The sequence below is a fragment of the Chlorocebus sabaeus genome, chromosome 6 (genome assembly GCF_047675955.1).
Source record: "Chlorocebus sabaeus isolate Y175 chromosome 6, mChlSab1.0.hap1, whole genome shotgun sequence".
Lineage (NCBI taxonomy): Eukaryota > Metazoa > Chordata > Mammalia > Primates > Cercopithecidae > Chlorocebus > Chlorocebus sabaeus.
In genome coordinates, this window is record NC_132909.1 from 16199050 (window position 1) to 16225340 (window position 26291).

Consider the following 26291-nt stretch of genomic DNA (forward strand, 5'->3'; position numbering starts at 1 on the left):
TGTTGACTGCAGCATTACTCACAAAAGATAAAATATGAAAACAATCCAAGTGTTCATCAACTCATGAAAAAACAGATGTGGTGACACATGCAACAGAATGTTAATCTGCCATAAAAAGGAAGGAAGCTCTGACATCCACTGCAACATGCATGGACTTTGGAAACATTATGCTAAGTGAAATATGTCAGAAATTAATAACATACATATATAATTCCATTTATATGAAACATCAAGAATAGGCAAATTCATAGAGATAGAGAAGAGATGATCAAGGTCTAGGGTGGAAAATAACAGGGAGTTATTATTGTTTCAAAGATACAAACTTTCAGTTTAAAATGACAAAAGTTTTCTAGGAAAAATAGTGGTGATGGGAACTTAACACTGTGTATGTGGTTAATTCCACCTGATTGTACATTTTAAAGTGATTAAAATAGCACATTATTCACAGGACTATGCAAAATCTATTTCTATTATTTAATTCACCCAGGTTAAGGTGTTTGTTATGGCAGCTGAAGCACATGAATACATCATCTGACCCAGTGTTTTCCATGAAACGTATCACTTTTTCAATCAAGTTAGCTGCAGACTCCTGTCCCCAGAAGAACCAGACGTCCCAAAACAAGAGCTCCAGCAGGGGTTCAACCAGCACAGGTCCCATAGGGCAGCCTCGATGTCAGGCCCTGGATGGCATGTGAGGCTATAATGATAAAACCACAATGTGAAAGTGTAAGTGTTTTTTCTACTTACAGACACTGGAGAGCACTCGGCACACCTGGAAACCACAGATACAGAGGTCAGCGAGGCCAGGCAGGGAGGAGAGAAGAGACTGGTAAGCCGATGGCTTTATTAAGTACACGTGTTATCTGACAGGTTTCCAGCAGGGAGCTCTGATGGATGTGTTTCAAGCAAGCGGCAGACACTGGGACCAGGAGAACATGCTGTGACTGAGAAGTGGTCACTTTAAATGTAAGGGCAAATGTCAGAATTACCAGTTTAAAGAAAGTAGATGGAGAGAAGGGAGCCCAGCACACCAAGCAGGAGAGATGCCTCTAAGATTTCACCCCTGGCCACCAACTGGAGAAACTTGAACCAGATACAGTATTGAAAACTGCCATGGTGAGCAAGGCCTGCCTCTGATGTGAGGCAAATAAATTTACACCTTAAAAAATGAATGCCAAGGCAACATGACACTATGAGCACTCATGACATCCAGGGACACCAGCAGGGTGTGGTACTGCGCCCTGGACTCAGAATCCTGGGTTCTGGTCTCTGGGACTGAGGAAATGAAAATGAATTGTCCCTGCCTCCCTGGCATTGATCCTCCCGCCCTGCTGCTCCATCTTCTGTTCCCAAGACCATGTGCAGTGCTCAGCCCCAGACATCACTGCCCCCAGGGTATACACAGTGCCGCCTACTGCACACACACACAAACTCACAGAAGGTGACGAAAATCTGCGTTCGGGACACTCGATTATGAAAGAGGGAGAACAGAGAACGTAGAACCACAGAGATGGGACTCACGGGGCTGGAAGGTGATGGAGCCGTAACATAACATATGTGTGACCTCGCGTGAAATGTGCAGATCCTTTAGGAATAAAACACGCAACCTGGCCTGGGACTGTGGCCACCCACACTTCCCTTCCAGTCCACCAGAGGGCGGCAGAGTCCTTCCAGCCTGGAGCTTTCCCAGGGAATGCCGACCAGAACCTGTAGCCAAGCAGGGTCCACCCTCACCAGGGTCACCTCGGCCCAAGTCCTCAACGTCCTCCATGCTCCCCACAGGGACTGTGTCAGCTCCTCCCTGACCTGGCGGCCGCCAACCTAACACCACTCCCTCTGCAGGCAGCTCCTGCCCCACACACCTGCTCCTTCCCTGGGTTCAGCTAAAAATACATCTCCCAGGGCAGCCAGGGTGCACACGAAGCCACACTGCGCGCTTTCCCCTGGTGACCTCCCTCCATCCTCATCAACTCTTTCTGTCACTGCTCCCTAAATGTCCGCCCCTGCTCCATCTGTCCTGTTCTCTGGGGCAACCCAGGGCAAGCCTAGCGCTGACACAGGACGGCGGTTGCCTGAGGGCCCACAGACTCCCTGGGAATCAGTCAGGCACCCTGTGGCCTGCCTGCCCGCAGCACCTCGGGGGGCTCAGAGCGAGTGGGATTGTCACACACAGGCACCATCCAGGATGTGTCCACCTACCCCCGGCTTTCCCTTGGGAAGACAGACCTCTCCTGTGTCTCTGCCGGGAGAAGGGGGTATTATTGCTCTTTGATCCAAGAACGCAACTCACCCCCACCCGCCTTCTCAGGTGTGAGCAACGTCCCTCCACACAGGCTCTCTGGTGACTGCCTGTTCCTCCTCTACAGAGAGAAGCTTGGCCAGGTCAAAACCCTCAGGACAAACCCCTGGGTATGTCAGCACATGGAGGGCTGAGCCCATCACGACCACAGAGTAAGTCGGGATGAATCTCTCCAGCTCTGAACCCCTGCTCTGTCCCAGACTCCCCTTCCTGCATCTCAACGAGCCATGTTCCACGGGGTTCCTGGGTAACTCCCCACTTCCTCCTGCACCACCACGGTGACGGTGTGGTGACCACAGGACAATCAGATGGGCAGAAAAGAGAGGACACCAAAGATGGTCAGGAAGAAAGGAGAAACCCTGAGCCCCAGCTCAGCCACCGGTCCCCAGGGAGCAATAGAGTGACTGAGAACTGTCCCTTTGACTATGGGACTCACAGCCCCCACTGAGCAACCAGCACAGGCCTCTCCTCACAAGAGACATGAGAGATTCACCCTGCACAACTCCAGGAAGGACACTTTCCTCTGGGACACCCAGGTCCTGAATGTCCATCTTTGGAAGCTGCGGCCAAGCTAGACATAATTAGAGAAAGGAAGGGTCCCTGTCACCAGGCAACACACAGCTCACCTACAGCACAATGTGGTGTCCTTGTGACAGGGACCTGGTGCAGCTCCAGCCTCCTGCACTGAAGGGAAGAGCCAGATGGGGATGAAAGAGGGCAAAGGTCGAGAAAGTGCACCCTAACCCAGAGCCGTGGGGACAGCAGGAGGCTGAGGCCCAGAACTGTGCTTGCCCAACCTACAGGGTATGTGTGTGACTGTGTGTGTCTGTGTGCGTCTCTTTTGTGTGTGTGTTTGTGTTTCTGCACATAGTGTGCGCCGAGGTTTGGTGACAGATCACTGGTAAAAAAGGCAGAGGCCTCCACAGTTCCCAGGGACCTGACACACAGACAAAAGGTAAAAAAGAAGGAGGGACAAGGAGGCAGGACTGAGAGGGGCGGGGACAGCGGGGTGTCCTGGGCACAGACTCCGCCCATGAGCCTGAGAAGTGCTCCTGCCCCGGGAAGAGGCTCAGCACAGAAGGAGGCAGGACAGCACAGCTGACAGCCATGCCCAGAAATTTTCTGGATCTCAGGCTCATCTCCACACAGGAGAACATGCAGGCAGCACAGGCCATGGGGCCCCTCTCAGCCCCTCCCTACACACTGCACATCACCTGGAAGGAGCTCCTGCTCACAGGTGAGGAGAGAACTTCCTGGGAGAGGACAGGAGGAGGAAGCAGAATGATTGGATGGGGTCTCCTGGAGAGGATGGGGTTCTATAAACTAAAAGGAGTCAGCACTTTGGTAGGCTGAGGTGGGTGGATCATGAGGTCAGGAGTTCAAGACCAGTCTGCTCAACACAGGGAAGCCCGGTCTCTACTAAAAATACAAAAAATTAACCAGGTGTTGTGGTGTGCTCCTGTAATCCTAGCTACTTGGGAGGCTGAGGCAGGAGATTTGCATGAACCCGGGAGGCAGAGGTTGCAGTGAGCAGAGATTGCGCCACTGCATGCCAGCCTGCGTGACCATATGAGACTCCATCTCACAAACAAAAAAAGAAAAAAAAATACAGGAAAGAAGGCTCTGTTGGAGCCTGCATAGGGGAACATATACCCGAGAGGGACACGGGTCAAAACAGGAAAATCACATTGAACTGGAAATGGTAAGAGGTAGGAAAATCTCAAGTGTTCTGTTTTCCTGGTTAATTATCACTGGCCACAACATTTTGAAAAATGATAATAATAACTATTATCAGATGGCACTTCAAATGAAAATATAAGCAGGGCATGAAACACTGTCCTCAGCCAAAAACCTCAACAATTGGGGAAAGAGAAGAAAGAAACACCGGGCATGGAGGGCCCTGGGAACTCTCACATGTACAGGAGTCTGCCACCTGTCCGAGGCTCTAGGGTGCAACCAAGATCAAAAGTCCCTGTCCTCGGGGAACACATGCTTTCATGGGAAGCAAGATAGACAGACATGCAAAGAGATCTAGAATGTAAGGTCAGATGTTGACAAGAGCTCCGGAGGGAGCAGAGCAGAAAAAGATCAGAAAGGGAAGACCCAGTGTCTCTGAAGGAGGTGTTAGGAAAGAAGTCTAAGGATGCCCTCATGTGAGTAGGACCTGAGGGCAGTGTGGAGGGAACCATGCAGACCCCTGGGGAAGAGGATTCCAAACAGAAAAGTGCCAAGGTCGGAAGTGTTGAAGGAAATAGGCTCATACTGCTGACCTTGACACAATAGGACAGTTTGAGACACACACACAAACACACACACACAGAAAAGGGGTGTGTGTGGGTGTGTGTGGGTGTTTTCAAGGCTGATGATTGAAGAGATCTTCTCAGGTCCCAGGACCCCATTTTTCACCCCAATACATAGGTCTCAATATTGACTGATACTCTCTCCACCTACTAGTATCACTTTTAATCATCTGGAACCCGCCTACCACGGCTCAAGTCACAATTGAAGCTCAGCCAACCGAGGTTTCTGAGGGGAAGGATGTTCTTCTACTTGTCCACAATTTGCCCCAGAATCCTACTGGCTACAGCTGGTACAAAGGGCAAATAACAGACATCCACCATTATATTACATCATATGTAATAGACACTGAAATTATTATATTTGGGCCTGCATACAGTGGACGAGAAACAGTATTTTCCAATGCATCCCTGCTGATCCAGAATGTCACCCAGAAGGACACAGGATCCTACACCATACAAATCATACAGCGAGGTGATAAGACTAAAGGAGTAACTGGACATTTCATCTTATACCGTGAGTGATTCCACATGATCCCTTGGTGTTGGGGGGCGGGGGTCACTTCTACTTTGCACACACAGGATTGTCAGGCCTACACTGCGCCTGTGTCCCTCTCTGCATTATGTCCCATGTTGGGGTTTCAGCATTTAGTGCAGGACACACACAGAGGAGACAAACTTCAACAGATCAGAATTCCTTTCCTGCCTCCAGACCCTGCAGACACTTGCTGCACAGGAAGGACAGTCTGATGGGGGGTGGGGGGTTGCTCAGCAGGAGGAGATCAGTCTCAGCCAAGAACCTCATGCCCTCTTCATAAACTTGATCCTGAGAAAGACCCTGGAGAACTGAGTAGCGCTTTGTCTAAGAGGCCCCCTGACAAACTCTCAGAGAAGCTCAGCCCTAGAGGCCTCAACCCCAGACCCCTGTCCCTAAATCCTTACTCCAGATAAAGCTGAGGAGCCGGTGCCAGGGCTGGGTTGTGGCAGGGCTTACTGGGACCAAGGATTTACCAGCTCTCTGAGGACTGTGTCTCCTGGAGCTGCTCACCAGCCAGGGCTCAGCCCTCACAGCCTCATCTGGGCAAGGACAGAGCTTTCTTCACCTGACACTCAGAGTGGAGAGGACAGAAAGACAAGCTTTGTAGGCCATCAGCTAACTGTCTTGCGAGGCTTAGGACACTCCATAGAAAGTCTAATATCTCCAGATGCAGAAACAGAAGAGAGAAAATGTACCTGGCAGCAGCTTGTCCACAGGGATCTGACCTAAAGGTGCTCTCTCATGAAAGTGAATAATAATAAATGCTGTTTGTGTGAACACCTCCACTGTGCCAAGCATTAGGTCAGGTGACTGTGAAGAATTTACAATTTATTCACAGATAGCATGAAAAGCCACAGTCCATTCGCCATTTAGCTTATTTGACTGAGAGAAACCTGAGGCACAGGAAGGCACAGTCACTGAACCAGAGTCACACAAACACAAAAGGCAGATCGGGGTCACATGAGGTCTGTCTGCAGCCACAGGCCCATCCTCTCCTCCACCAGAAGTGAGGAATTATTGGGTTCGAAGGACACATAGTCATTTATTGGCTCAAATCCTCTCTTCTTAGGCATCCAAACCTCAGAGGAGTGAGAGCAAATGGTCAGCTGATTAGTCTGCACTCCAGAACTAAATCACCTGCCTCAACTGTCAGAGTCAGTGCAAAAAATGTCCAGGCCTCCCCCTCAGATCTTAACTCCTATCACTGAACCTGAAATCCTGTGTTTCTCAAAGTGTCCATGTCACTGGCATGACAGGATAAAAGAGAGGACCTAGTTTTCCTTCGCCACTCACACCCTGCACCAGCACAGGCCCAGTGAGAGACACACACTCAGGAGCTCTCACATAACAAATGAAGGAATTGAATGAAGAAATGAATGATCCATAACCTCTTTAGAGACTGGATCATGGATGCAGAATCCTAGGAAGTTCTAGTCACACCTGTCCCTTGTCCTTCATTTGCTGACAAGCATGTTTTATCCCCCCACTACCTCTTGCCCCTAATGCCACCCCACCTAATATAACTCTGAAGCTCTTTGGCCACTGGAGGGTTTTCAGGGCTCCCTCGTCCTGGACTGTTGAACTGGGGCACCTGGTCCCTGGGGTCTCCACAGTCACTGTAGGTCCCACTGTTCACTGCCGTGCTCTCTCTGCCTCTCTCTGCTTCTTGTGTCCCTCATCTTCCTCCCACTTCATTCTAACTGGCAAACCCTGTCCTGCTCAGCTTCTTCCTCCACTCCTTGGCTTTCCCCAGACACTCCTTCAAACTACGCTGACTGTTCTGTTCCCTTCCTGCTAACACTGTGGCCTGGCCCAGCTCCCAGGAAATAGGAAAGGCAAGAAATCACCTGCAGTTTCCGCTCCTGCCATGCTTCATCTCGAGCCAATGTCCCCAGGTCACTAAGAGAAAGAGCTTCCACTGTATCCCCATCCAGGGCTCTGTCCCTTTGTGAGGCTGTTCTGTGGACAAGACCGTGGGACAGGGATAGACAACTCCTCTATCCACTCTTATAATTCCCAGACAAGTTATCCAGATGGTGATTTGGAGTAAAGAAAGATTTTAATGAGTCCAAGTCTGCCAAACAGGAGAACGGAGGTTTATTATTATTCAAATCAGCCTCCCTAGTGGATTAGGGGTTAGAGATTTTCGAGGATAGTTTCAGGGGCACAGGATTAAAAAATGGCTACTGCTGACAGTTTGGGGATGGAATCATGTGGGCTGAGGGAAATGATCTGTTTCTTTTTTTTTATTATTGCTAAAAATTATTTAATGTCCAGACAATAAAATACCTAGGAAGCTTTAAAATGACATTATTAAAGAATGTGCACATAATAAAAACAGATTTATAATGCATTTTTTTATTATTATTATTATTATTATACTTTAAGTTCTAGGGTACATGTGCATAACGTGCAGATTTGTTACATATGTATACTTGTGCCACGTTGGTGTGCTGCACCCATCAACTCGTCAGCACCCATCAACTTGTCATTTACATCAGGTATAACTCCCAATGCCATCCCTCTCCCCTTCCCCCTCCCCATGATAGGCCCCGGTGTGTGATGTTCCCCTTCCCGAGTCCATGTGATCTCATTGTTCAATTCCCACCTGTGAGTGAGAACATGCGGTGTTTGGTTTTCTGTTCTTGCCATAGTTTGCTGAGAATGATAGTTTCCAGCTGCATCCATGTCTCTACAAAGGACACAAGTTCATCCTTTTTTATGGCTGCATAGTATTCCATGGTGTATATGTGCCACATTTTCTTAATCCAGTCTGTCACTGATGGACATTTGGGTTGATTCCAAGTCTTTGCTATTGTGAATAGTGCCGCAATAAACATACGTGTGCATGTGTCTTTATAGCAGCATGATTTATAATCCTTTGGGTATATACCCAGTAATGGGATGGCTGGGTCATATGGCACTTCTAGTTCTAGATCCTTGAGGAATCGCCATACTGTTTTCCATAATGGTTGAACTAGTTTACAATCCCACCAACAGTGTAAAAGTGTTCCTATTTCTCCACATCCTCTCCAGCACCTGTTGCTTCCTGACTTTTTAATGATTGCCATTCTAACTGGTGTGAGATGGTATCTCATTGTGGTTTTGATTTGCATTTCTCTGATGGCCAGTGATGATGAGCATTTTTTCATGTGTCTGTTGGCTGTATGCATGTCTTCTTTTGAGAAATGTCTGTTCATATCCTTTGCCCACTTTTTGATGGGGTGTTTGTGTTTTTCATCTACAGCCATCTGATCTTTGACAAACCTGACAAAAACAAGAAATGGGGAAAGGATTCCCTATTTAATAAATGGTGCTGGGAAAATTGGCTAGCCAGAAGTAGAAAGCTGAAACTGGATCCTTTCCTTACTCCTTATATGAAAATTAATTCAAGATGGATTAGAGACTTAAATGTTAGACCTAATACCATAAAAACCCTAGAAGAAAACCTAGGTAATACCATTCAGGACGTAGGCATGGGCAAGGACTTCATGTCTAAAACACTAAAAGCAACAGCAACAAAATCCAAAATTGACAATTGGGATCTAATTAAACTAAAGAGCTTCTGCACAGCAAAAGAAACTACCATCAGAGTGAACAGGCAACCTACAGAATGGGAGAAAATTTTTGCAATCTACTCATCTGACAAAGGGCTAATATCCAGAACCTACAAAGAACTCAAACAAATTTACAAGAAATGATCTGTTTCTGCTTGAATCTGCCTCTAGGTGGGGACCACGTGACCGGCTGTGGTATTAGTCATGGGTATGGATGAGGTCAGCGGGTTGCCAGAATGCAAAGAATGAGAAACATCTCAAAAGACCAAACTCAGGTTCTACAATAGTGATGTTATTTATAGGAGTAATTAGTTACAAATTTTGAAAACTCTGGCCAAATGACATCTGAGCAGTAAGGGATCATGAAAAACTGTGCCTACATTTTAGCAGAATTCACTTCCCTCCTATAATCTTACTCTCATGGTCTTTCACCAGTTTTACAAAGGCAATCCCTTGGCAAAATAAGGATATTAGTGTTATGGAGGAACTATTATCATTCTTGCTTCAAAGTTAAACCATAAACTAAATTCCTCCCATGGTTAGCCTGGCCTATGTCCAGGAATGAGTGAGGACAGCCAGCCTGAGACTGGATGCCACATGTATTCAGCCATGCTAGTTTGCTGTCACTGTTGTAAACTTTGCACTGACTCACCAGGGTGTCAGTTGTTGGACAGGCCTGCGGTGCCCAAAGCCCGTGGGCTAATTTCACCCATTTCACTCGTGACTCCATCCTCAACCTACTATGGAGTTCACATTCTCCAGTCATTTCCTAGAGATTTCTGGTTTCCTTTCAGGCATATAACATGCCAGAAATTTGTCACTTGGTTCTAAAAGTAAGTAAAAAGCTGACCAAACTCAAAAGTCAACAACTCGTTAAAATCTCTAGAGGAAAAACTAGGTAGTACCATTCAGGACATCGGCATGGGCAAAGACTTCATGTCTAAAACACCAAAAGCAACGGCAGCAAAAGCCAAAATTGACAAATGGGATCTCATTAAACTAAAGAGCTTCTGCACAGCAAAAGAAACTACCATCAGAGTGAACAGGCAACCTACAGAATGGGAGAAAATTTTTGCAATCTACTCATCTGACAAAGGGCTAATATCCAGAACCTACAAAGAACTCAAACAAATTTACAAGAAAAAAACAAACAACCCCATCAAAAAGTGGGCAAAGGATATGAACAGACATTTCTCAAAAGAAGACATTCATACAGCCAACAGACACATGAAAAAATGCTCATCATCACTGGCCATCAGAGAAATGCAAATCAAAACCACAATGAGATACCATCTCACACCAGTTAGAATGGCGATCATTAAAAAGTCAGGAAACAACAGGTGCTGGAGAGGATGTGGAGAAATAGGAACACTTTTACACTGTTGGTGGGATTGTAAACTAGTTCAACCATTATGGAAAACAGTATGGCGATTCCTCAAGGATCTAGAACTAGAGGTACCATATGACCCAGCCATCCCATTACTGGGTATATACCCAAAGGATTATAAATTATGCTGCTATAAAGACACATGCACACGTATGTTTATTGCAGCACTATTCACAATAGCAAAGACTTGGAATCAACCCAAATGTCCATCAGTGACAGATTGGATTAAGAAAATGTGGCACATATACACCATGGAATACTATGCAGCCATAAAAAAGGATGAGTTTGTGTCCTTTGTAGGGACATGGATGCAGCTGGAAACCATCATTCTTAGCAAACTATCACAAGAACAGAAAACCAAACACCGCATGTTCTCACTCATAGGCGGGAACTGAACAATGAGAACACTTGGACTCGGGAAGGGGAACATCACACACCGGGGCCTATCATGGGGAGGGGGGAGGGGGGAGGGATTGCATTGGGAGTTATACCTGATGTAAATGACGAGTTGATGGGTGCAGCACACCAACATGGCACAAGTATACATATGTAGCAAACCTGCACGTTGCGCACATGTACCCTACAACTTAAAGTTTAATAATAATAAATAAATTTAAAAAAAAAAAATCTCTAAGTGATGGCCGAGCACAGTGGCTCATGACAGTAATCCCAGCACTTTGGGAGGCCGAGGCGGGCGGATCATGAGATCAGGAGATCAAGACCATCCTGTCTAACACTGTGAAACCCTGTCTCTACTAAAAATACAAAAAATTAGCCAGGCGTGGTGGCGGGCGAATGTATCTCAGCTACTCGGGAGGATGAGGCAGGAGAATGGGGTGAACCACGGAGGGGGAGCTTACAGTGAGCCAAGATCATGCCAGTGCACTCCAGCCTCAGCAACAGAGCGAGACTCCGTCTCAGAAAAAAAAAAAAAAAAAAAAAAAAAGGCTGTTAGAGAAATGAAGAATGCTTTTGATGCTTACTGGTAGACTGCACACAGCTCAGGAAGGAATCCCTAGCTTGAGGATGTGTCAATAGAAACTTCCAAAACTGTAACAGGAAAGTTCAAAAAGAGTGGGGGGAAAAAAAGTGGAACAACATATTCAACTTCATATTTAATATTTTGTATTGACAATAGCAATTTTTCAATTTGTAGTTGTGGGACAACTACCAAGGCTGTAACTACCAAGGCACGTAATGGGAATACTGGTGGTTTCGGGGACCTCTTGGAGGTAGCCAGGTGGCTGCTACCTGATGGTTTTATTGCCTGTGCTACAAACCATTGTTTCATCATTATGATGCCATTTTCATAAGTTGGGGTTCTTCGTGTGGGGGACACATGAGCCACTGGCTTCTCACTTAGACTCTTCCTAATTCACACAATCTTAAACTCTAGTTGTATTTCCTGAGGTTAACAGAAAATGAAGAAAGCATTTCAAATACCTGTTTTGGGCTCCTCCAAATTTTTCCTAACTCTGCACAGAAATTAGAAACAGGGAATTCTTTCCATATTTACTAACACAACACACATCACTTCTTTTAATTCAGCATCATTCCTCCTTTTATGTAATTGACACACTGACCAGTTCTGCCCTTTTAACGGGACTCTCTCTACTTAAGGAGTTGCTCATTTCAAATCACCTTTGATATCTTTCTTTGAGCATAATGTGATCCTGCAGGAATTCACGGCACACCTAAAACTTAATTTGTAATCAGGAGAAATACTACTACCAGCAATTGATCTTAGATGTTTGGACCATCAGTAAAATTTTCACTTCTGACAACATTTGATGTTTCCTCCAAATTTTGCTATTGTTGTTGTTACTGGAGTCAGAATATAGCATGAGGTCTAAATTCCTGACAACTTTTTATGGGAAAATTACAGTATTACAAATTGAGCATCCCAAATCCAGAAATCCAAAATCTAAAATGCTCCAAAATCCAACACTTCTGAAAACTGATGTAATCCTAAAAAGAAGTGCTCACTGGAGCATTTTGGATTTTAAATTTTTCAGATTTGGGATGCTAAACCAGTACATCTACTGCAAATATTCCACAATTGAAAAGAAGTTAGAAATCCAAAACACTTGGTTTTAAGCTTTCTGCATAAGGAACACTTTATCTGTATGAACTATAGGCATGAAGCTGCACAGGAAATCTCTAGGTCCTCCTCATCCTGCATAACTGAAACTGCACACTCACAGATCAATGCCCTATTTCCCAGACCCCAGCACCTGGAAACTACTGTTCTACTCTCTGATTCACTCTGGAATCCACTGAGATGAGGTACATAGAGTAGTCAAACTCATAGAATCAGAGAGTAGAATGTCTAATGAGAGAAAGTATCTGCAACACTTCTTCCCAAATATTGGTCTATATCCACCAAACACGTACGGACCATGAGGGCCAGACTTCTGTCATCAGTTCATGTTCGGCCTTTCCACCTGTCAGTTCTGCATTTGCAAACTTCCCCATGTATTTCTAGAAAGATCCACATAGTCCTCACCTGCCCTCTATAGGGAGAAGGGAACATCATGGACAGTGAACAGGGAACATGGTCTTGTTCCAAAGCTATCAGAGCTTGCATGTCCCCTTCACTCTTTGTACATCATTCCTTGGACTCTGCTCTATCTTTAGTAGTCACTGGCTCAAGTCACTTACTATGAGACAGCTGGGAAAGTGCCACAACTTGTAGCTCCACTCCCTGATGACTGAACTGACCTCCAAGCTTGACTCTGGTCTCCCCTGTGTTATTTCTGCTGAAGTACGCAGTCCCAGGCCAGGTTTCCCAGTACCCAAAGGGTTTAAGGACATTGGGAAGTTCCATCATCCATCTCTAGGATATCCTTGGAAGGGGAAGCTGAAGAGAAAACATACCCTAGGAGGCAAAGTAAGACTGAAACTAAAAAGATTCCAGAACTACATGCTCCAGGTGAGGACCACAGGGTGGGCTAGGCAGGCAGTTGGAGAGGGAGAGACTCAGAGAGGCACCAGGGACTGTGACTGCTGGTACCATGTTTTTCCATGACCCAATGCTGCTGCTCAATTCACATTTGGGAAAGTCTGTGCTTCTCCCACATACAGAAGGCAGCCTCACAATCTCTGAGCCCTCAGATTGCCATGCATCTGTCTTGTAACACATATACCTGCCATGGACTTTTAGGGACATGGGTGTGCTGAGAGGTAGGAAATGCCAACTCTGATTGAAAAATGTCTTAGGAGGAATCAAACGTGCCACACAGTGCAATCTTCTCTCTGTTTTCTCCACAGTGGAGACTCCCAAGCCCTCCATCTCCAGCAGTAATTTAAACCCCAGGGAGGCCACGGAGACTGTGGTCTTATCCTGTGATCCTGACACTCCGAATGCAAGCTACCTGTGGTGGATAAATGGTCAGAGCCTCCCTATCAGTCCCAGGTTGCAGCTGTCCGAAAACAACAGGACCCTCATTCTATTTGGTGTCACACAGTATACTGCAGGACCCTATGAATGTGAAATGAAGAGCCCAGTGAGTTCCAGCCGCAGTGACCCAGTCATCCTGAATCCCATCTGTGAGTATCTTCTGTTCCTCTGTGAGCCAGGCTGCCATCTCAAATACATATGACCAGAGGCCAGGTCTCCCTGTCCCTCTCAGGGGCAAGTACAAAGACCTTTACACCTGCACATCAAAGCTGGCCATGACTACAAAGAATAGGCTTCAGTTTGATCAACAATGGGAGAGAAGAGGCTGCTCCTGTCACAGGAGACTCAGGGTCCACAGCTTATGATGGGAGAAACAGGTGAATGTCTCAGGCTCCAGAACAGTGAACACAGCAGGGATTTGGCTGGGACTTCAGTGTTGTGACTACGCTCACAGGGTCACTGTGGCCTTTCCACAGACCAGGATTTTCCCTTCCCTCTGACAACATCAGCTGTGACTTTATTCTCTTTGCTCCAGATGGCCTAGATACCCCCACCATTTCTTCTTCATACACCTATTACCATCCAGGGGAAGTCCCCAAGCTATCCTGCCTCACAGACTCTCACCTACTGCCAGAGCTTTCTTGGCTGATTGATGGGAAGTTCCAGTAATCCAGATAAAGAACAAAGTGTTCTTTATCCCCCAAATCACTAAAACATATGGAGGGGTCTATGTCTGTTTCATGCATAACTCAGCCACTGGTGGAACAAATCTCATAATCCAGAGGATCATATTCCTGGTAAGTGGATCCCTGGAGCATTGCCAATACGTTTTCCAGTGAAGTCTCTCCGGCTATCAGGGAAGAGCCACCTGCCCTCTGCAAAAGGAGGGGGAAAATCAAAAACCCAGGACAGGGAATATGTTTCTGCTCCAAAACCACCAGCTTTTGCCTGTCGCCTTCACTCCTTCTACATCATTCTTTAGGCTATAAAGTAACAATGAACAATCTGAAAGGAAATTAAGAAAAGAATTTCCAATCACATTAACATCAAAAGGAATAAAATATTTTGGAATAAGTTTAACCAAAAAGGTCTAAGGGTTATATCATGAAAACTACAAAACATTACTGAAAGAAATTAAAGACGACATCATTATATGGAAAGAAAATTCACTTTCACGGATTGGAAGAATCAATATTGTTAGGAAGACAATATTACTCAAAGTGAGCTGCAGATTCAACACAACCCCTACCAGAGTCCCAGTAACATTTTTTGCAGAATTACAAAAATCTGTCCTAAATCTGACCTGACAGGCTCTTATTGATGACTGCTACAACAGAGACACTGAGGAAAAGATGCAACCATGAAAAGGTGGAAAGTGTTGATGACATAGAAAATAGCAGTCATTATTTCTCACATCCCAAAACCTTCAAAAATATACAAGTGCAGCATGGCCAGTATGGAATTGACCAAAAACTAGTCACCAAGCTAGAAACATGGTGAGAGAGAGAAAAAGGAAAAGAACGTATTTGGCCTACCACCTCCCACTTTTGCGTACTAATCTGATGCTGAAAAGAAATGCTCACTGGAGCATTATAGATTTGGAATCTTTCAGATTTGGGACGTTAAACCAGTAAGTATGTGACAAATATTTCAGAATCAAAAAATGTCAGAAATCCAAAACACTTTTTGTCCTAAGTCTTATGCATAAGAAATACTCAATCTGTGTGAACTGTAGGCATCAAGCTGTATATAATATCTTGCATAACTGAAACTGCACACCCATGAACAACTTCTGATTATCCCCACTCCCAGCTCCTGGCAACCAGCAGTCTCTTCTCAGATTCACTCTGGAATCCACTTCCATGAGGTCCCTAGAGTAGTCAAACCCATGGAATCGGAGAGTAGAGTGTAAAATAAAAGAAAATATTTCCAAAACTTCTCCCAAAATTTGTCTCATTTCCATCAAACATACCTGGTCCAACGAGGACCAGATTTCTAGCAGTTCATTCCCACCCTTTCCACCAGTCAGTTCTGCATTTGCAAATATCCACATGTATTTCTGGAAAGATCCACATAGTCCTCACCTGCCCTCTGCAGAAGGAGAGGAAACTTAAAGATTCCAGAACATGGAATATGGTTCTGCTCCCAAGCCACCAGCTCTTTCCTGTCCCCTTCACTCTTTCTAGATCATTCCTTGCACTCTGCTCTATCTTTGGAGGTCACTGGCTCAAGTAAGTCTACACTGCCTGAGGACTGAACTGACCTCCAGGCTTGATTCTGGTCTCCCCTGTCTTATTTCTGCTGAAACATCCAGTCCCAGGCCAGGCTGCTCAGTATCTTCAGGGTTTCAGGACAATGGGAAGTCCCATTATTACTCATCTCTAGAATGTCCTTGGAAATGGAAGCTGCAGAGAAATCACATCTAGGGGGACAAAGTAGGATGGAATTTGGAAGGGGCACAGCAGTTGCACATTCCAGGTAAGGAACCCAAGGTGACCCAGCCAGTCAGTACCAGGGGCTGTGACTCCCACTGACGTGTCTGTTCATGACCCAACACTGCTGCTCAATTCACACTTGAGAAAGTCTGTGCTTCCCTAAGACAGAGCAGGTGGCCTCACAGTCTTTGAGCCCTTAGATCACCATGCATCTGTCTTGTGACACATGCACCAGTTATTGGCTTTCAAGGACTCAGGTGGGCTGAAAGGTGGGAGATGCCAACTCTGATTGAAGGATGCCTGTGGAGGAATCAAAGGTGCCACACGGGACAAACTTCTCTCTGTTAACACACAGCGGAGCTGCCCAAGCCCTACATCACCAGCAACAACTTCAACCCCATGGAGAATGAGAATGTTGTAGCCTTAACCTGTGAACCTAAGACTCAGGGCTACACCTACTTGTGGAGGGTAAATGGTCAGAGCCTCCCGGTCAGTCCCAGGCTAAAGCAACCTGGTAAAAACAGGATCCTCATTCTACCCAATGTCACAAGGAATGACACAGGACCCTATGAATGTGAAATACGGGACCAAGTTGGTAACATCCCCAGTGACCCAATCACCCTGGATGTCCTTTGTATCTTTGGTTCCTCTGTGGGCCAGACCACCAGCTAAAATCCAAATGACCAGAGGCCAGGCATCTTAGTCTCTCTCAGGTCCAAGTACAGACACTTTTATTTCTGGATACCAGGGCTGGTCATGGTGTCCCTGCCCTGGGAAAACCTGAGTAGGCACAGCCTTCACCAAGAATATAAAGGGAGAAATTCTCTTGTCATGGGAGACTTGGGGTCTACAGGCTGTGATGGGAGAAACAGGCGAATACCTCAGGTCTCGGCTCAGTGAACACAGAAGGGGTTTGGCTGGGTCTTGAGGGTGTGTCTTGACTCAGAGGGACACTGTGTCCCTTTAAGAGACCAGGAGCATCCCCTTCCCTCAGACGACATCACCTGTGGCTTTATTCTCTTTTCTCTAGATGGTCCACACGTCCCCAGCATTTTGTCTCCATTCACCTATTACCATACAGGAGAAAACCTCTACTTGACCTGCTTCGCGGACTCTAACCCACCAGCAGAGTATTCTTGGACGATTAATGGGAAGTTTCTGCAGTCAGGACAAGAGCTCTCAATCCCCAAAGTTACTGAAAAGCATAGCGGGCTCTATGGTTGCTCTGCTCGTAACTCAGTCACTGACAGCGAACGTTCCATATTCAAGAGGATCAAAGTCTCTCGTAAGTGGATCCCTGCATCATTGGCAATAGGGTTTTAGGTGGAGTCTATCAGTATTTCAGAGAAGAGTCAGGAAAACATGTTTATTCCCAGCCTGTGTCCCATGGGCAGAAGAAAATCCTAAATTCTCCTCCTGAACCCTCCCAATTTGTCTCTACAGACACTCTTCTCCTTGTTTCTCTGTTTTCTCATGGCTGACTTTGTGTCCAGCCTGAGAAATGTAGGGAGGGGGCTTTGTCAGCCCTGAGCCCTATGTGGTGGAAGAGACTTCACAGAGGGACAAGAGGAGACCCCGCAAGGTCAAGTTGCTTCTCACTGTCACCAACACATCCCTTTCTACGTGGTTTTTGTTGTCTTTTACCTACTCCATGAGCTACAAGGAACATCTGAGGTTTTGAAACAAGCCCATATTTTTCTCCCAAATGAGAGGAGGAAGCCCCGTGGATGAGAGAGGAGCAGCTCAGTCCGCTCCCTGATCTGCTCCGGGCTTCTCCGGTGACTGGCGCTGCCTGACTCCACCTGGGGTGGGACCAGCATGTGTGGAGAAAGATCCCTGGTGGTCTGTCCTGAATTTGGCTAAATCGAGCTGCCAGTTGAAGTGAAGCCTAGGCTACAGGGAAATAAGAAGAGAGGGAGCCTCGGGGCAGACTCTTGAGCTGTGTCCTGGCTCTGAAGTCACCAGCTGTATGAGGTTGTGGGCACTGCACGTGGGACACAGCACAGAGGAGAGTGAGTGATGCATACTTGAAGAAATAGGGAGATTCACCTCTAGGGCTCTGGATGGCAGGAAAGGGGCAATGCCAAAAAGTGTGTATTTATAGTGTGTAAGACTACCAGGACACTTTTTATATATCTAATATAAGGGTTATCAATAACTATTTCTAAGTGTACAATTTAGTGTTGTGTAACCATCACACTATCCATTTCCAGAACTTTTTCCTTTTACCATATTAAATCTCTGTACCCAATAAACAGTAACTCTCACTTCTTATGCCCCTAACCCTTAGCACCCACCATTCTACTTTCTGTCTCTATGTAACTGGCTATTCTATCTTTTATAAATGGAATTATGTAATAGTCATCCTTTTGTGTCTGACTAATTTCGGTTAGCATAATGTCGTCAAGGTTCATCCATTTTGCACGATGTATTGGAATTTTATTCCTTTTTAAGGTTGAATAACATTTCGATGTATAGATATACCTCATTGGCCTACCCACTTATCTTTCAATGGACTTTTCCATTGTTTCCATTTTTGGGCTATTGTGAGTAATGCTTCTCTGAACATCAATGTACAAATATTTGTTAAAATTTCTTTCAATTCTATAGGCAGTATGTCCAGAAGTGGAATTGCTGGATCAAATGGTAATTTATTGTTTAATTTTTTGAGAAACAGCCACACCACTTTTTACAGTGGCTGTAATATTTCCCATTCTCATCAGCAATGCACTAGAGCTCCAATTTTTCCATCTATTTGAAAACACTTGTTGTTTTGTGTTGCTGTCGTTGTTGTTGTTTATCAAAGCCATCAAAATGTGTGAGGGGGTGTAACATTATGGTTTTGATTTGCATATCTAGAAGTATTTGTGATGTTGAGGAGCTTTGCATGGGCTAATTGAATATTTGCATATCTTCCTTGGAGAAAACTCTATTTTAATCCTTGGTTCATTTTTTAATTGGGTTTTTAATGTTTGCTAGTTTTTCATGTATTCTGGAAACTAATTTCTTATCACACTTATAATTTGCAAATATTTTTCTCATGTCATGGGTTGCCTTTTTACTTTCCTGATAATTTCTTTGATATATAAAAGGTTTTGATTTTTATGAAGTCCAATTTATCCATTTTATTTGTTGCCTATTCTTTTGTTGTTACAACCAAGGAATCATTGTGAAATCCAATATCATTAAGGTTTTCTTCTATCTTTTCTTCTAAGAGTTGTATAGTTTTTGCTCTTACATTTAGATCTTTGATCTATTGTGGGTTAATTTTTGTATATGGTGTTAGATAAAGGTTCCACTCATTCTTGCCCTTGGATATCCAGCTTTCCCAATATCATTTGGTGAGAATACTGTCCTTTCAACATTGAACGATCTTGGCACACTCGATGAAAATCATTTGGCCATATATGCAAGTATTTCTTTCTGGGCTCTCTGTTCAATTTCATTAATTTCTATGTCCTCCTTTGTGCCAGTACCACACTGTATTGGTTACTGGGGCTTTGTAGTAAATGCTGAAATCCGGAAGTGTCAGTCCTCCAGGCTTCATTCTTCCTCTTCAAAGTTGTTTGTCTATTTAGGGTCATGCGTTTCAATATAAATTTTAGGATAGATTTTTCTTTTTCTGCAAAAATGTCACTGAGTTTCTGATAGGAATTGTATTGAATCTGCAGCTCACTTTGGGTAGCATTATTCTCCTAACAATATTGAGTCTTCCAATTTATGAAAACAAAATGTCTTTCAATTTATTGATGTCATCATTAAGCAATAAGTTATGGATTTCAGGTATAATCATTTTACCTCTTTGGTTAAACTTATTCCTAAAATATTTTATTCTTTTTGATATTAATATGAGTTAAAACTTTTTCTTAATTTCCCTTCGGATTGTTCATGGTTAGTGTATTGAAATACGACTGATGTTTGAATGTTGATTTTGTATTGTGCAACACTACTGAATTCATTTATTAATTGTAATAGGTTTGTTCCATCTTAGGATTTTCTACATATAAGTTCAAGTTATCTGCAAACAGAAATAATTTTACTCCTTTCTTCCAATTTGAATGTCTTTTTTAAAATTCTCGCCTAATTTTTATGACTAGACCTTTCAATACTACGTTGAATAGAAGTATCAAAAGCAGCATCCTTGTCTTGTTCCTGCTCATACAGGGAAAGCTTTCAGTCTTTCTCCGTTGCGAATGATGTTAGCATTGGGTTTCTCACATATTGCCTTTATGTTGAGGTGATTTCCTCCCATTCTTAGTTAGAATGTTTTTAGTGTGAAAAAAACATTGAATTTGATCAAATGCATATATTGATTCAATCTTATTACTGATTATAGTTCTATTCATATTTTTGTGTTTTTCTAGGAATTTGTCTATTTCATCTAAGTTATCCAATTTATTGGCAAACAATTATTTACAGTAATTTCATAATCATTTTATTAGAATTGATAGTAATCACTTCATTTTCTTTTTTCTTTTTCTTTTCTTTCTTTCTTTCTTTCTTTCATTCTTTTTTTAAGAGAGAGACAGGCTCTCACTTTGTAGGCCAGCCCAGGCTGAAATACAGTGGTGTGATTATGGCTTACTGCAGCCTCAACCTCCTGGGCTCAAGCAATTCTCTTTCTTCAGCCTCCCAAGATACTAGGACTACAGATGCATGCCAATATGCCCAGCTAATTGTTTTTTAATTTTTTTTGTAGAGACTGGGTCTCCCCAGGTTACCTATGCGGGTCCAAACACCTGGCCTCAAGAAATCCTCCCATTGTGACCTCCCAAAGTGCTAGGATTAAAATATGACCCATCATACTCAGACTCCATTTTCATTTCTGATTTTAGTAATTTTAATCTTCTCTTTTTTTTTTCTTAGTCAGTCTATTTAATGGTCATCCATTTTGTTGATTTTAATTTGAAGAATCAACTTTTGGTTTCATTAATTTACTCTATTCTTTTTCCATTCTCCATTTTATTTTTATCCACTCTAATCCGTATTGTTTCCTTCATTCACTGTGCTTGGGTTTCGTTTGTTCTTCTCTCATATTCTGAAGTATGACAGAGTTTGCTTCATATCATTCTTTTAAAGGTTTCATGCAGTCAATGAAACAAGATGCCACACACAGGCGAACCAATGTCAGTTGCTATATTACTACCATCGTCATTAGCATTGAGGTCAAATAGTCCCAGCATCAAATCTCAGATCCACCTATTACTAGCCATATGACACCAGGAAAGCTTCTACACTACTCTAAGCTTCAGTCTTTTCAATGGCAAAATGGAAATAATATCTGCCTGACAGGCTTACTGTGTGAATTAAATTAAGTACAGGTAAACTATTTAGCACAGGGCCTGGCACATAGGACGTGCCTCTCAAGAGTACCTGTTTCCATATATATATAGAAAAAGAGGTAACACATAAAACTCTAGGACATGGTGACTGATTACTTGTGGGAGAGAAAGGAAAAAAGCTAAGTGCAAAGAACCAAGCCTGGCATGTTAGTTTTTACCAACTGAGATATATCCAGGATGGGATTAGACATATAAGATAATTTATCAGGGAAGACACCTCTGAGGGAATGTGGGGCAGGCATGAAGGTAGTATGGGAGAACTCACAGACCACTAAGCAAAACTGACTCCTGTGAAAAAGAAAGAGAATGAAGTTTTAGGTATCAATGCAGTTCTAAGAGAGTTTTTGCAAGGCTGATGGGTAGTCCTCCTACCAGTTTCCCATTAAAGTTAAACAGAGCCTCAGAGAACTACACTTACTTTCATGCCTTTGCTGGGAGCCTGTGGGAAGGAAGCTTTCTGTGTAAAGGATGTGGTGAATTTGAAATGCACTGACCTGGGCCTTCTGTCAATTTTGTCCCTGCCATGAAGACCTGACAGGGTCTCATTCATGGTTGCCACCACAGAGACACTGAGAAAAAGATGCAACCATGAAAAGGTGGAAAAGTGCAAAGTTCTAATGACATAGAAAATAGCAATCAGCCTTTCTCACATCTGAAAGCTTTCTGAAATATCTGAGTGTAGTTGAGAATTGACAGAGGACTGATCACCAACTTAGAAACACGGTGAGGGGGGATAAAACCTCCAAGAATATAACCATCTCCCATCAAATTTCCTACAGAAATAATGCATTCCTTGAATAAACAATTATAGAGTATCTCATGTTACATGCCTGTTCCTGAGGCTTCCCCCAGTAAAATAACATCACCGCCATTCGTTCTTTTATTTCGTTCCATGACAGCTCCTTTAAGAAGATCACAGCTATCCTGGAATATTCCAATATAGCCACCGTGATGTCATTTCTGTATTTCAGGAAGACTAACAGGTATGATGGCATTTTCTCTTGTTCTGTTTTCTGCAGGGCTGACTGCCATGCTTGGGAGAGGGAAAAGACTTATTTCCCTGTATCTGGGACTGGATCTCCTCCTTCCTCCACCAAACTCCTGCTTCTCAGCACTAATTCCTGCAGTTCCCTTTCTCCCTGGCCTTTATGCTCCCTCTACCCCAATGTCGTTTAGACATAATTATCACCAGTCTCTGCTCATTTGTTTCTCAGATTCACATGAGAAACACAATTCCACATTATGAAACCTTCTTCATTATTTTTAACATCTCTCAATAGTGTAATTCTCTCCATTCCCATAAAGCTCAACCATTTCTCAAACTGTTGCTTGACTTCTTGTCTCCAGACTTTGAAGACTTCCTTGCATAGGACTGCCTCATTACCTTTCTAAAATCTAGTTAATTCACTTAATCAAGAATCCCTAAGGGTCTACTCTAGCCTATTTGGTAAGTTTACATTTCTTCTATTTACTAATCCTTCTCACTTCCTTTACCTCTACTTCCTAGTACAATTCCTCCATCCTAATTACAACGGTCTTCCTACATATCCCTGCCCCTTCACCCATATAGACAAAAAATTCTTAGTTCCAATGCTATGCCTAAAAACAGGGTGAACTCCCCTCCACCACCTGCACTACAGACTTAACCACTCCCTTCATCACAAGCAATCTCCGACCTCATGGAGAACAAAGACTTTAGGATTAGCCTGTGAACCTGAGACTCAGAACACAATGTATGTGTGGTGGAGACCTTTTCCTGATGACTAATTCACTTGTTCAGAAAAGATACAGAAATGAAGATGGCAAAGTCCCTACCCCAGGGGACATAAAGCCTAAGACAGGGAATGAGACCTGAAAGCAATCATGATACCAAAATAGAAAAAAAGTGAAGGCCACAAGAAATCAGAGAAATCTGATGGGAAATACAGCTACACATTGGAATCAATGGAAAATATTATTAAAAGTGGATGCTCAAACCCCATCCATGAGTTCCAGTTTAAAAGTCTGGAAAGCGACCCAAGAACTGGTAATTTTTAAGTCTTCCTTGATACTGCAAACATGTAACGAGGATGGAGAACTCCTGTTGTAATAGGTAGAACTTAAAACTAAATCAATGATTTTCAGCTAGAAGTACTTGTATTACCTAAGGACCTTTTTCAACATAAACAAGACTATACTTTTGTGACCCTAATTATTAACGGGCTACACCAAGAACTCAATAATCCAGTTGGGAAACAGAGCTGAATGGAAAAGCCACCTTATTTGATATATTAAAATATATATAAAGTATTTTCAAATGAGTGATAAGTGATGCTAAACCTTCTCTAAATAATATTTATGGGAATGTTAATAATATGAGTATTCTAGGCTGGCATGGAGGCTCACACCTGTAATCCCAGCACTTTGCGAGGCCGAGGCTGGCAGATCATGAGGTCAGGAGATCGAGACCATCCTGGCTAACACGGTGAAACCCCGTCTCTTCTAAAAATACCAAAACAAACTTAACGGGGGGTGGTGGCAGTCACCTGTAGTTCCAGCTACTCCGGAGTCTGAGGCAGGATAATTGCATGAACCTAGGAGGCGGAGCTTGCAGTGAGCAGAGATCATGCCACTGAACTCCAGCCTGGGCGACAGAGCAAGACTCTATCTCAAAAAAAAAAAAAAAAGAATTTCAAAAAAAATGAGTATTCTAAAAACTCTGTGAAATTTCTGGAAATCCAATATGTTATCAGTCATAGTATCATATGCCACAGAAGTAACTAGATTTCTATGTGAGCTCTGTCTTTACCATAATAAACCTAACAAAAATCTCTTTAGATTTCTAACCATAGTCATTTTAAATCTTTGTCATTCCCAGACAGTTGCTATGATTCTTCCTGGAAGTATTTATAATCAGCAATAGTCCAAATTTGCTTTTTCTTTGAGGTGATATATGGAAAACTCTCTGACAACGACTCTTGAACACAAGTTTCTGATAACTTCAATATCATAGCACTGGACTCTCTGAGAACTTTCAAACTTTTAATGAACAGGTTGATATCTTCCTGGAATTCAAGGCAAAGAAGAAAAAAAAACTCAGTTTTATGGGACTAAGCAATACAAAGGATAAGGTTTTCATAATTTTTTATTTGAAAATGTGCTGATTCTTTGAATGTTTTTTTCCAGATTTATGAACTTCCTCTTTTAAGCTATTAATACTTTACAGTAATTTGGTAAACTACACTTTTGTAAACAAAAATGAAACATTTGCTTTTACTCCCAGTCTGAGTGCCTCAGAATTGGGAAACTATTCATGAGTATTCATATGCTTATGGTAATAAAGTTATTTGCACAAGTTCAGTAAGAATCTACTCTGTTTATAACAGGACACATTTGAAAACATTGGTTATGTTACCAAGGCTTTGACTGGGATGTTCTATTTGAGAATATACATAGAATAAACCCATTGGAAATGCAGGCAAAGTCTAAAGTTGGCCTTGGTTTGGCTTCCTAGTCTCAAGAGGTTTTGGAAGTTTAATCTGAGAGTCTTATAAAACTTCTAGCAAAGCAAAGTTTAAAAACAGCCCTATGGTCCCTTGCTACTCTTGCTGCACTTAAGAAAAAAAATCTAGGCAAGTTCAGTGAGACTCATCCTATTTTGCAAACAAATTCATCCTACTGGAATTATCTTTGGTAAAAATAGAGACTCCTATATAGAGAAAAATTATATTGAAAAGAAAACTGCAGTACACCTGTTACTGTATTGAACCATTCTTCATTATCTTTGAGTATTTAAAATCCACTGGTAGACTGGATTGTACCCTGAATTCTTTTAGTTTTTCCAATTCAATTTTCTATAATGAAATCATTAAGAACAAGAACAGCTCTGTTAAAACCCTCATGTCTGAAGTGTGGGCCACTCTGAGTTCACCAAATATTCAATGCCATAACTTAGAGACACTTAAACTGCAAACCAGGACAACAAGTTGATGAGTGTACACTATGGACAGCTTTTCTCAAGATGTCAGAACAAGACTATCGATCATGATGAGACTCTTACCTCTCTTAATTTGTCCTTGCTTATGCCTGTCTCCTTTGCTTCCCAGAAAAATGCTGTACTTAGGATTTCACAAGAAATACCTTCTGAGAGTAAGTTAACAGTGTCAGATATATCATGTCAACCACACCTTTTACTTTTAAGGTGGAGTTTCTCTCTTCTTGCCCATGCTGGAGTTCAATGGCACAATCTCGGCTCATCACAACCTCCGCCTCCTGGGTTCAAGTGATTCTCCTGCTTCAGCCTCCCTAGTATCTGGAATTATAAGCATGCGCCATGACACCAGGCTAATTTTGTATTTTTAGTAGAGACAGGGTTTCTACATGTTGTTCAGGCTGGTCTCAAATTCCCGACCTCAGGTGATCCGCATGCCTCAGCTTCCCAAAGTGCTGGGATTACAGGTGTGAGCCACCACACCTGGCCCACACATTTTTACATAACCAGAGATCCTTTAATCCACCCAAAGTCTGACATAAGCTGCATCTTTAACACAATATTTCCCTCAAATGTATGGAGATTTTTTAAGCTTCTACTTCTATACTTGCCTATTCTTCTCACTCCCTGTTTTAATTTAAAGTAGACATGCAATGCTAGAAAATAGAATTGCTCTCTACCAGCTAAACAAGGGGGGAGCATGTGCAGTTTCTGACACTTCTTGTTGCACATGGATAAAAACATCGGGTATTATAGAGACTCAGTTGTAAAAATCAACAAATGTGCTGCCAGGTTAAAATGACTAGACTCTTCTGGCTTCTTCTTTGATCTATTCTATTGTAGTTAGTTTGTATCTCGCCTAAGGTGCATATTCCAAACTGTTGATATTTTCATCCTGATAGTCATACTGGTACTCTCCCTCATGTGGTGCAATTTACAAACATTTTTATTTGTGTGCAGCCATCCTTCAAGTATCAAATTGTTTCTCTTGGGCTGGAATTCAAAAACTCAAGGAAATGTGTGGTTTATGGGCCAGGAGCAGTGGCTCATATCTGTAATCCCAGCA

At 43.2% G+C, this 26291-nt stretch overlaps 1 pseudogene; it reads left to right on the plus strand.

Moving 5' to 3' along the window:
* The first annotated feature begins 2845 nt into the window (after nt 1-2845).
* Nucleotides 2846-25891, plus strand: LOC140711847 (pregnancy-specific beta-1-glycoprotein 2-like; annotated as a pseudogene).
* Nucleotides 25892-26291: the final 400 nt, after the last annotated feature.